Source organism: Papio anubis, chromosome 5 (genome assembly GCF_008728515.1).
Source record: "Papio anubis isolate 15944 chromosome 5, Panubis1.0, whole genome shotgun sequence".
In the NCBI taxonomy this organism is placed as follows: domain Eukaryota; kingdom Metazoa; phylum Chordata; class Mammalia; order Primates; family Cercopithecidae; genus Papio; species Papio anubis.
In genome coordinates, this window is record NC_044980.1 from 34,866,842 (window position 1) to 34,879,619 (window position 12,778).

The window sequence follows — 12,778 nt, forward strand, 5'->3', positions numbered from 1 at the left end:
TTTGGGCACTGTGGACATTTTAACAATATTGATTCTTCTAATCCATGAGCATGGAATGTTTTTCCATTTGTTTTGTGTTGTCTATGATTTTTTTTTCAGCAGTGTTTTGTAGTTCTTCTTGTAGAGATCTTTCATCTCCTTGTTTAGATGTATTCGTAGGTATTTTGGGGGGTTCTGTTGGTGATTGTGAATAGAATTGCCTTTTTTTTTTTTTTTTTTTTTTTTGAGACTTATGCTGGAGTACAGTGGCACAATCTCAGCTCACTGCAACCTCCACCTCTCAGGTTCAAGTGATTCTCCTGCGTCAGCCTCCTGAGTAGCTGGGATTACAGGTGCTCACCACCATGCCCAACTAATTTTTGTATTTTAGTAGAGACAGGGTTTCACCATGTTGGCCAGGCTGGTCTTGAACTCCTGACCTCAAGTGATCTGCCCCACTCGGCCTTGCAAAGTGCTGGGATTACAGGTGTGAACCACTGTGACCGGCCTAGGACTGCATTTTTTTAATTTTTAAATTTTAACTTTTGTGGGTACATAATAGGTGTATATATTTATGGCATACATGAGGTATTTTGGTACAGGCATGCAGTGCATAATAATCAGGATTGCATTTTTGATTTGGCTCTCAACTTGAACACTGTTGATGTGTAAAAATGTTAATGATTTTTGTACATTGATTTTGTATCCTGAAACTTTACTGGTTATTTATCTAGTCTAGGAGCCTATTGGAATAAGCTTTAGAGTTTTCTAGGTATAGAATCATATCATCATTGAAGAGAGACAATTTTACTTGCTTTTTCTAAATTTGTATGTCTTTTATTTTTTTTCCCTTCCCTGATGGCTCAGCCTAGGACTTCCAGGGCTATGTTGAATAGAAATGGTAAGAATGGATATCCTTTCCTTTTTCCAGTTCTTAGGAGGAATGCTTCCAACTTTTGTTCATTCAGTATGATGTTGGGTGTGGGTTTATCATAGATGCTTCTTATGTATGCTTCTTTAATGCCTAGTTTGTTGAGTGTTTTTATCATGAAGGGATGTTGGATTTATCAAAAGCATTCTTATATATATTGAAATAACCAAATGATATTTGTTTTTAATTCTGTTTATGTAATGAATTTCATTTATTAATTTGCACATCTTGAAGCATCATTGCTTCTCAGGAATAAATGCCACTTGATCATGGTGAGTTATCTTTTTGATGTGCTGCTGGATTTGGTTTGCTGGTATTTTGTTTAGGATTTTTGCATCTATGTTTACCAGCAATATTGGCCTATAGTTTCCTTTTTTTGTTGTGTCCTTGCAAGATTTTGTTTCAGGATGACACTGGTTTCTTAGAATGAGTTATGGAGGAATCCCTCCTCCTCTACTTTCTGGAATAATTTCAGTGAGATTGGCACAAGCTCTTCTTTGTATGTCTGCTAGAATTCAGCTATGAATCCATCTGCTCCAGGAGTTTTTTTGTTCTTTTTGTTTTTGTTAAAAAACAAAACAAAATTAAAAAAAAAAAAAAAAAAACCAGTCTCACTCTGTCACCCAGGCTGCAGTGAAGTGGAGTGGTCACAGCTCATTGCAGCCTTGGCTCCCTGGGCTCAAGAAATCTTCCCACCTCAGCCTTCCAAGTAGCTGGGACTACTGGCAAACACCACCATGCCTGGCTAATTTTGGTAGTGTTTGTAGAGATGAGGTTTCACCGTGGTGCCCAGGCTGGTCTCAAACTCCAGGGTTCAAGTATTCCACCCAGTTCAGCCTCCCAAAGTGTTGGGATTACAGACATGAGCCACTGCACCTGGCCCAATTTTTTATAGTGGGTAAATGTTTATTACTTATACAACTCCAAAACTCATTATTGGTCTATTCATGGTTTCCATTTCTTCGTGGTTCAACTTTGGGAGGTTGGGTATTTCCAGGAATTTATACATTTCCTCTAAATTTTCTAGTTTGTGCACAAAGAGATGTTCATAGCAGTCTCTCAGGATCTTCTGTATTTCTGTGGAATCAGTTGTAATGTCACCTTTGCCATTTCTGATTGTAGTTATTTGGATCTACTCTCTTTTTTCCCTATATCTAGCTAGTGGTCTATCAATCTTGTTTATCCTTTCAAACAACTAACTTTTTATTTCATTGATCCTTTGCATGGCTTTGGGGGTCTCAGTTTCATTTATTTCTGCACTGATTTTAGTTATTTCTTTTCTTCTGCTAGCTTGAGTTTAGTTTGTTTTTGTATATTTGTTCTTGTTCTTTTGTTCTTGTTTTTCAGGTGTAACATTAAATTGTTATTTTAAGATTTTTCTATCTTTTTGATGTAGGCATTTAGCACTACAAACTTAACACTGCTTTTGCTGTATTCCAGATATTTTGGTATATTATACCTCTATTTTCATTCATTTCAAATAATTTTTTATTTCTCCCTTAATTGTATTATGTACCCTAAAGTCTTTCGGAACAAGTTGTTTAGTTTCCATGTAATTGTATGGTCTTCAGAGTTCCTCTTGGTATTAATTTCTAATTTTATTCCACTGTGGTCCATGATGATGCTTGGTGTAATTTCAGTTTTTTAAAAATGTATTGGGATTTGCTTTATGACTGAGCATGTGGTCAATCTTTGAGAAAGTTCTGTGCACAGATGAGAATAATAAATGTTCTGTGGTTGTTAGGTGGAATATTCACTAGATGTCTATTAGGTCTGTTTGGTCAAGTATCAAATTTAAGTCCAGAATTTCTTTGTTAATTTTCTGTCTCTGTGATCTGCCTAATGCTGTTATTATGTTATTATATGGCTGTTTATCTCCTTTCTTATTTCTGGAAGTAATTGTCTTATAAATCTGGGTGCTCCAATATTGAATGCCTATATATTTAGGATAGTTAAATCATCTTGTTGAATGGAACCATTTATCATTACTTAATACCCTTCTTTGTTCTCTTTTAATATTGTTGGTTTGAGTCCATTTTATCTGATACAAGAATTGCTACCCCTGCTCCTTTTGTTTTCCATTTCAGTGATAGATCTTTCCCTATCCTTTTACTTTGAACACGTGAGATGCATGTGTTGAAAGCAGCAGAGGGTTAAATCTGTTTTTTATCCATTTTGCCATTCTGTGTCTTTTAAGGGGCGCGTTTAGGCCATTTACATTCAAAGTTAATATTGATATGTGAGGTTTTGTTTCTATTGTGGTATTGTTAGCCAGTTGCTAGTTGTTTGTTAGTTGCTTTGTAGTTTCAATTATGTAGTTGCTTTATATAGAGTCTATGGGCTTTGCTTACACATGCTTTTGTTGTAGCAGGTATTGTTTAGTGGTGGAGTTCAGATGCAGCCCTGTAGATGGTGATAAAGAGTAAGAGCTACCAGGTAGGCTGATGCCCAGTGTACATGACCTCCCTGATGGGGGTGGCAGAAAGAGTTCCTGTTGGAGTATGCTGAAGTCTCAGGGGAAGGTGGAGCAGGAAGTGCACCAGATCCTTGTCCTGAGCTGGCAGGAATGTGATCTGCTTCCATATCATTCCCCTGTCACAGGGCTCATGACCTGTTTACAAAGGCTTTGTTCTTTGGTTTCAGACCACAGTGTGGCTATACACCACAGATTGACCTCTCTGATAGCTACCACTAGTAGGGGAGTCAGGGAAGAACTTCTTCCCCCAGTCCAGGGCAGGAAACTTCATGGTCTGTCCTCAGTTGCCAGGGCACTGCTGCTCTATGTAGGGAGGGAAAGTTGGACCCCACCCTTCATCCCATTGTATTGTTAATGAGAATCTGGTTGTTACCAGCTCTTACCATCATAGACAAAGCTACAATGAACATTCTTATGCATGCGCTTTGTTGGAAATGTGCATTCATTTATCTTGGTATAAATCTAGGAGTGGAATTCCTTAATCACAAGATAAGGTAGATTAATCTTTCTTAGATATTACTGAAGAGTTCTTCTAAGGATTATACCAGTTTCCACTACCACCAGCAATGTATGAGAGTTCAGATTGCCCCACAACCTTCCCCACTCTGGAATTGTCAATCTTTTTAGTGTTAGTTATTAATATCTTTGCTTTAATTTGCATTTTCCTGATTACTAATGATTTTGCATACTTTTGAAATATATTATTGGCAATTTGGGTAGCCTTGCTTATGAAATGCCTAATCAAATATTTGGCCATTTTTAAAATTATGTGGAATTTTTTTGTTTTGTCTAATTTTTTGGTAGGAATTTATATATATTCTGGATCAGAGTCCTTTGTCAAATATACATTGGGCACTGTCTTCTCCCAATATATGGCTGGCCCTTTATTTGCTTAATGGTATCTTTTGATTAATAGAATTTCCTAATCATAATTCTAAGGTAGTTATTTTTGATTTTTAGATTAGTTCTTTTTATACTGTCCATTAAAAAATACCTTGTGTATTCTGAGTTCAAAAGTATATCACTTATTCTTTTCAAGAGTCTTTATTGATTTATCTATTATACTTTGGTCTATGATTCATTTCAAATTCTCTATGTATAGTGCTGGGTATTTTTTCCACATGGATATGTAATTGCTTCAGCAACATTTATTGGGAAAAATTTTTTAACTTTTATTTCCACATTTTATTGGGGTTTTGGTCATAAAATGAAAGATCCTTTTTTTGTGGGATTATTTCTGAATACTTCTATTCTGTTTCATTGATCGACCTGATAGCCTTATTCTAATATCATACTGTCTTAATCACAGTAGCTTTAAAGTAAATCTTAAAATCTGGAATTTTAAATTTTCTGAAGGTCTCCTATTTCACATTGCAAACAACTTGTTAATTTTAACAAAGATGTTTATAGTAAAATTATATAGTAATGTTATAGTTTCCTTAATATTTAATTGAATCTGCAAATCAATTTGGATGAATTGATTTCTTCACAATATTAATTCTTCCAGTCCATCTCTAATTAATTACATCCTCTTCAATTTTTTCCAATGCTTTATAGCTTTCAGTGTACAGATCATTTAATTTATTCCAAAGATTTTGTTTTACGATTATTATAAAATGTACTATGACATTTTATGTCAATTTTCAATTGTGTATTTCTGGTATATAGAAATACAATTGATATTTGTAAACTGTCCTTTTATCCTATGACAAGGTTGAGTTCATTTAGTAAGGGGCTGTAAAACCAGAGCTGGTACTGAGAGCTTACTGAACCATTTGTGATACCTTTGGTTTTTCGATGTACCTAAATGCATAATCTGCAAATAGTTTTATTCTTTATTTTTTATTTTATTTTTTGGTCTAATTGCACTCCATGGACTTCCATATAATGTTGAAAGGAAATGGTGAGAGTGGGCTTGCCTGTCATGTTCCTGACTTTAGGGAAAAGAAAAGTTATCTTTTCACCATTGAATGCTACATCAGTTTAGGATTTGTAAATACTTTTTATTAGATGAGGAAGATTTCTTTATATCTAGTTATATTATAAAATAGACAATTTTTTATTACAGATCAATAAATTAAAAATGCATGTTATAATCCCTAAGGGAACCACTAGATACACATACACGTACACCCTCCCCCGGCCCCCCCCCCACACAAACTAAAAAGTCAATAGAGGAAATAAAGTGGTATAATAACAATATACCTCCAATTCACCCAAAGAAGGAACAAGAATAGAAATTAAGTAGCAGGTGGCACAACTCAGTGCCGAGGGAGTCCTTCTTAGCCCACAGTTTCTCCCAAAGGAGAAAATGAAAAGTGAATTACAAGTTTTCTCAGCCTGTGGTACACTGCCCACCCAGAACATTAAGGGGATTAGGAAAACTGAAATGTCTAGGACAGCTAGAAGCAGTGAGAAGAGGCGGAAGTACACAGCAACTGGTGTGTGATTCTTAATAGCTGGACATGGATTCTGCTAAGTGGCTTGAGGATTCTGGCAAAAGGCCCACCCATAAACTCCACACAAGGACAACTTGCTGGCAGACTCCCCCTTTAACAAGCTAGTGCATGCCTTAAACATCTTGTGTGTCCATCCATGGATGTTGCCCTGTGCATCCCTGTGCGCAAGGCCTATGTACTCCTGCAAATGGCACATGTATCTGAATAGCAGTTGCAGATTTTAGCAGCAGGTTCAACTCCATTGGAATGTGAGAAGAAGCACACAACCTTGAAAACTTTGGAACATTGTTGGGTAAAATAGATAAGCTCTCAGTACCAGGTCTGGTTTTATAGGATTGAGAGACAGAACATAATCCTAAAACTTCCTCCCTTAGAGGGAACAAGAGGAGTGTAGCAGATGCATCCATAGAAAAGGTCTGAGAGACCCCAGAATCTCTAGTGGGACTTACTGAGGAAGGTCTGTCTCTTGCAATGCTAGAAAGTAGACTGTCATAGGTGACTACTTTTGCAAATGCAAACAAAGAAACAGAACCCTTCAAAGAACACAAAGAATCAATGAATTATGGTATTACAAAAGGAACAATAGAAAGCTCTGGTGGCTGACCCAAAAGAAAGAGAAATCTACACACTGCCTGACAAAAAGAAAAAAAACAGAAAATAATCATTTTAAAGAAGCTTAGTGAGTTACAAGGGAACAGATAGACAACAAAGTGATATCAGAAAAACACTACACGAACAAAATGGAAAGTTCAACAAAGGGACAGAAACCATAAACATAAGCCAACAGAAATTCTATATAATATCTGGCTGAAAAATTCAGTGGAAATCCTCAACAGCTGACTCTATCAAGTGAAAATAAAAGAATTTGACAGCTGACCTGTGAAAACCTGTACAGACTGCTTTTCAAAATGAGTCCCCAATCCCATTCCTCCTCAATGGGCAGGACCTCCCAACCAGGGTCTCCAGCCACCCTGCCAGTGCTTTCTGGCCAACAGAGATTTGAAACCTCTCTAGGATGGAGCTCCCAGAAGGACAGTGTGGCTGCCATCTTTGTTGTTTGGGTGACTTAGCTGTTCTGGCCTTCAGATTTTGGAGAGTCCAAGGCAATCAGGGGCTGAAGTGGACCCCCAGCACAGCACAGCTGCCCTACGAAAATGTGGCCAGACTGTTTTTTAACCAGGACCCTGATCCTGTTCCTCCTCACTAGACAGGGCCTCCCAACCAGGATCTCCAGCCACCTCCTACAAGTGTGTGTGGGCCAGCAACAGGTCCATACTTCTCTGGGACAGAGCTCCCAGAGGGATGGGCAGGCTGCCATCTTTGCTGTTTTGTAGCCTTCAGTGGTGATACCTCCAGGTACTAGAAAATCTGAGGTGACTACAGACTGGAATGTGCCCCCAGCATAGTTCAACAGCCCTATGGAAAAGTGGCCAGACTGTAACATGGGTGCCCATTCCCATATCTCCTCATCAGGCATGTCCTCCAGCCCTCGGCCTCCAGCAACCACTCCCAACCCCAGAGCTATCAAGCCAGTAGCAACTTGGCAACTCTGGACAGAGTCTCCAGGGGCAATTGAAAGCCTCTCTGCCACTGCCTCTGCAGTAGAACTGCCTTTGCTACCCTTGGACTAACAAACAAGCAAAGACCCTAAGTGCTTCAGTCACACCTCCAATAAGCTGTATTTGACCTAAGGAGAGGAGGCCAGTCCATCTCCCATGAGTCCCACACACCCCTCACTGCTCATCTTAAGACAGGGAACTCCTGGCTTGGGTCCACAGTACAGAACCTTCATCCTGAGCTGATTGCACTCAGCAATTGCTCACCTGCATCTCTCTGGGGTGGAACCCCTAGGAGACAAGCAGAAGACCCTTGGCCACAACCACTACTAAGATCCCTTCTTCTGCTCCTTTCAAGTTGGGGAAGGAACGTAAAAACTGAGATCACCCCAGAGCTGTAGTGGAAAGCCCAAAAATGCCAAGCCATGATCTACAGCCAGAATCACTCAAGGGGGAGAGAAACCCACACCCTCAGAGCATTGAGAAGGAACACAGTTGCAACTGTGAGGAAACATAGCGGAGACACATAACCAAGTAAGAGTGTACCAACTGACCAATAAGCCTAAGTGCCACCTATTGGATCACACCCTAAAGTTTCAACACCAAAAACACCTCACTAACATACCCCCCTGAAACCAGAGACACTACAAATAAAGACCATGCACAAAGCCCTGGCCCAATGAAAACATCCAGAAAAGAAGTCTATTGGCTATACTCAATGTACACTGCAGTTAAAGGAACACCCACATGCAGAGATGAGAAAGAACCAATGCAAGAACTCCAGTTACTCAAATGGCCAGAGCGTTGTATGAGTTTAGTAATTCTAGACATTGTTTGTGATTGAAACAAGATTGAGGAGTCAACCTTGTCCTCCAAACAACTGCACCAGTTCACCACCAACAGTTCTTAACTGGGATGAACTGGCTGGAATTACAGAAATAGAATTCAGATTATGGATAGGAATTAAGATAATCGAGATTCAGGAGGATGGAAAAACCCAATCCAAAAAATAAAAAATAAAAATCACAATAAAGTGATACAGGAACTGAAGGACAAAATAGCCAGTATAAAAAAGAACTTAATGAGTCTGACAGAGCTGAAGAACACAGTACAAGAATTTCACAATGCAATCACAAGTATTAGCAGAATAAACCAAGCTGAGGAGAGAATCTCAGAACTTAAAGACTGGTTCTTTGAAATAAGACAGTCAGACAAAAATAAAGAAAAAAGAATAAAAAGGAATGAACAAAACTTCCAAGAAGTGTGGGATTATGTAAAGAGGCCAAATCTATGAATCATTGGCATCCCTGAATGGGCGGGGTGGGGAGGGGGGGCACAGGAAGCAAACAACTTGGAAAACACATTTCAGGATATCATCCATGAAAACTTCCCCACCCTTGCTAGAGAAGTCAACAGCCAAATTCAGGAAATACAGAGAACTCCTACAAGATTCTACAAGTAGATCATTCCCAAGACATAATTGTCAGATTTTCCAAGGTCAAAATGAAAGAATGTTAAAGGCAGCTACAGAGAAAGGGCAGTTCACCTACAATGGGAATGCCATCAAACTAACAGCAGATCCCTCAACTGAAACCTACAAGCCATAAGAGATTGGGGCCCTATAGTTAACCTTCTTAAACAAAGAAAATCTTTGACCAAGAATTTCATAGCCAGCCAAACTAAGCTTCCTAAACGAAGGAGAAATTAGATCCTTTTCAGATAAGCAAATGTTGAGGAAGCCTTACAAGAGATCTTGAAGAAAGCACTAAATATGAGAAGAAAATACTGTTACCAACCACAAAAAACACACATGAAGTACACAGACCAGTGACACTATAAAACAACCACACATCCAAGCCAACATAATAGCCAGCTAACACCACAATGACAAGATCAAATACACACATATCAATACTAAAATTGAATGTAAACAGGCTAAGTGCCCCCACTTAAAAGGCACAGAGTGGCAAGCTGGATTAAAAAAAAAAAAGCACGATCCTATGGTATGCTGTCTTCAAGAGACCCATCTTACATGAAATGACAGTATACGCTCAAAATAAAGGGATGGAGGAAAATCCAACAAACAAATGGAAAACAAAAAATGGGCTGCAACCCTAATTTCAGACAAAACAGGCTTCAAGTCAGCAAAGATCAAAAAAGACAAAGAGCATTTTATAATAATGGTCAAGAGTTCAATTCAACAAGAAGACCTAACTATCCTAACGATATACGCACACAACACAGGAGCACCCAGATTCTTAGAGCAAGTTCTTAGAGACCTACAAAGAGACAGACTCACACACAATAATAGTGGGAGAACATTCCACTGACAGTATTAGGCAGATCATTGAAGCAGAAAATTAACAAAGATATTCAGGAACTAAACCCAACATTGCACCAAATGGATCTAATAGACCTCTACAGAACTATCTACCCAAAAGCAACAGAATATACATTCTTCTCATTGCTACTGGCACATACTCTAAAATTAATCACATAATTGGATATAAAATAATTCTCAGCAAATGCAAAAGAACCAAATATCAACTCATGGATTAAAGGTTTAAATGTAAAACCCCAAACTATAAAAACCCTGTAAGACAACCTAGGCAATACCCTCCTGGACATAGGAATGGGCAAAGATTTCATGACAAAGACACCAAAAGCAATCATGAAAAAAGCAAAAATTGGCAAGTGGGATATAATTAAACTAAAGAGCTACTGTACAGCAAAAGAAACTATCAACAGAGTAAACAGACAAACTGCATAATGGGAGAAAATATTTGCAAACTATGCATCTGACAAAGGTCTAATATCAAGCATCTATAAGGAATGTAAACAAATTTACAAGAGAAAAACAACCCCATTAAAAAGTGGGCAAATGACATGAACAGATTTTTCAAAAGAAGACATACATGTGGCCAACAAGCATATGAAATAAAAGCTCAGTATCACTGATAGTTAGAGAGGTGAAAATCAAAGCAACAATGAGATACCATCTCACACCAGTCAGAATGGCTACCATTAAAAAGAAAAAAAAATAACTGATGCTGGTGAGGTTGCAGAGAAAAGGGAACACTTATACACTGTCGGTGGGAGTATGAATTAGTTCAACCATTGTGGAAAGCAGTATGATGGTCCCTCAAAGAGCTAAAAACAGAACTACCATTCAACCCAGCAATCCCATTACTGGGTCTATATGCAGAGGAATATAAATCATTCTATGCCCTTTCTCTACCTTTTGATTCCTGCTCTGCTCTGCTGACCTCTCATCTTGACCCTGCCTAGAAGCCCTGGATTGGCAGGTCTCTATGGAAATCACATAGGTGACAGGCCTTTTGTTGAAGTGGGCAAGCAATGCCCTGACCAGCACTGACACAGTACACCAATGTGAGGTACACAGAGTCCACCTTCAATGTTCACATGTCTCCCTTTCTGGACCTTCTCTCGATTTTTGGGTGCCCCATAACACTTCTTACTAATTCTAACTAATTCTGTACTCCCAACTTTACCCCAACTCACAGGGAAGAGACAGAGAGGTGGTGAGGTTTAAAAAGCAGCACGAGGTTCTCCCTGTCTAGTATACTAATGAATACACCTGTACCTATTATAGTGCAGTAGCCCAGATCAGGGCAGGGTGGTGACTGACTAAATTACCTCATTTATACCTGGTCGATCCTGCCAGTTAAAAAAAAATGCACCCATTTATCTGTTGAGTCAACACAAATTTGTTGAGCATCTACTATGAGCCAGGCAGAGGTGATTCCGCACATAAGACAAACAAAAATCATCCCTTGTGGAGCTTGTATTTGAGTAGAGAGGTGGGCATTAGTGTATAGTATATTAGGTGGTGTTAGGGAGAAAAAAAGCAGGAAAGGCCCCTCAGAGAAATGACTAGCCAGTAAAGACATGAAGAAAGAGGGTGAGCTAACCATGCAGATGTTTGGTGTTTCTTAACAAATGAGTCCCTGCTATGGGGCAGCATTATGCTTTGCATTTGCAAGGGCATTATCTGATTATAATCTTCACAGCAACCCTGAGAAGTATTATATTATAAGCCACCCCTTTCTCTTTTTTTAAACAAATCATGAGTTTGAGGTTCAGGTTTACTGACTTAACCAAAGTTCCCAGAAACCATATTAAGAGAAAACACTTTCTTATCAATTTTAATAATTAGTAGTTTTTAAATTTTTCACATAAATAACCATGTCACAAGAAATAAATGCTTGTATCTCTTTTTTCCTCATCCTTAGGTCTTTTAGTTCTCTTTTCTTGTATTATTATTTTGGGGCATACAATGTTGAACAGAAGTAGTGAAGGCAGAGGAAGGACAGAAGGAAGGGAAGGGAAGGGAGGAGGGGAAAGAAAAAAAAGAAAAAAGAGAAAAGAAAGAACAAAATGAAAGAAAGGAAAGAAAGGAAGGAAGGAAGAAGGAAGGAAGGGAGGAAGGGAGGGAGGGAAGGAGGGAGGGAGGAAGGAAGGAAAGAAAAGAAAGAAAAGAAAGGAAAGAAAGGAAAAGAGAGAAGTTCCAAGATGGCCAAATAGGAACAGCTCCAGTTTGCAGCTCCCAGCATGAGCGACACAGAAGATAGGTGATTTCTGTATTTCCAACTGAGGTACTGGGTTCATCTCACTGGGTCTTGTGAGACAGTGGGTGCAGCCCATGGAGCAGGGCGGGGCATCGCCTCACCTGGGAAGTGCAAGGGGTCGGGGAATTCCCTTTCCTAGCAAAGGGAAGCCATGACAGATGGTACCTGGAAAATCAGGACACTCCCATGCTAATACTGTGCTTTTCCAATGGCCTTAGCAAACAGCACACCAAGAGATTATATCCTGCATTTGGCTCAGAGGGTCCCACACCCATGGAGCCTCACTCACTGCTAGCACAGGAGTCTGAGATCGAACTGCAAGGTGGCAGTGAAGCTAGGGTAGGGGCGTCCACCATTGCTGAGACTTGAGTAGGTAAATAAAGCGGCTGGGAAGCTCGAACTGGGTGGAGCCCACCACAGCTCAAGGAGGCCTGCCTGCCTCTGTAGACTCCACCTCTGGGGGCAGGGCATAGCTGAACAAAAGGCAGCAGAAACTTCTGCAGACTTAAATGTCCCTGTCTGACAGCTTTGAAGAGACTAGTGCTTCTCTCAGCAAGGAGTTTGAGATCTGAGAACAGACAGCCTGCCTCCTCAAGTGGGTCCCTGACCCCCGAGTAGCCTAACTGGGAGACACCTCCCAGTAGGGGCCGACTGACACCTCATACAAGTGGATGCCCCTCTGAGACGAAGTTTCCAGAAGAAGGATCAGACAGCAACATTTTCTGTTTTGCAATATTTGCTGTTCTGCAGCTTCCACTGGTGATACCCAGGCAAACAGGGTCTGGAGT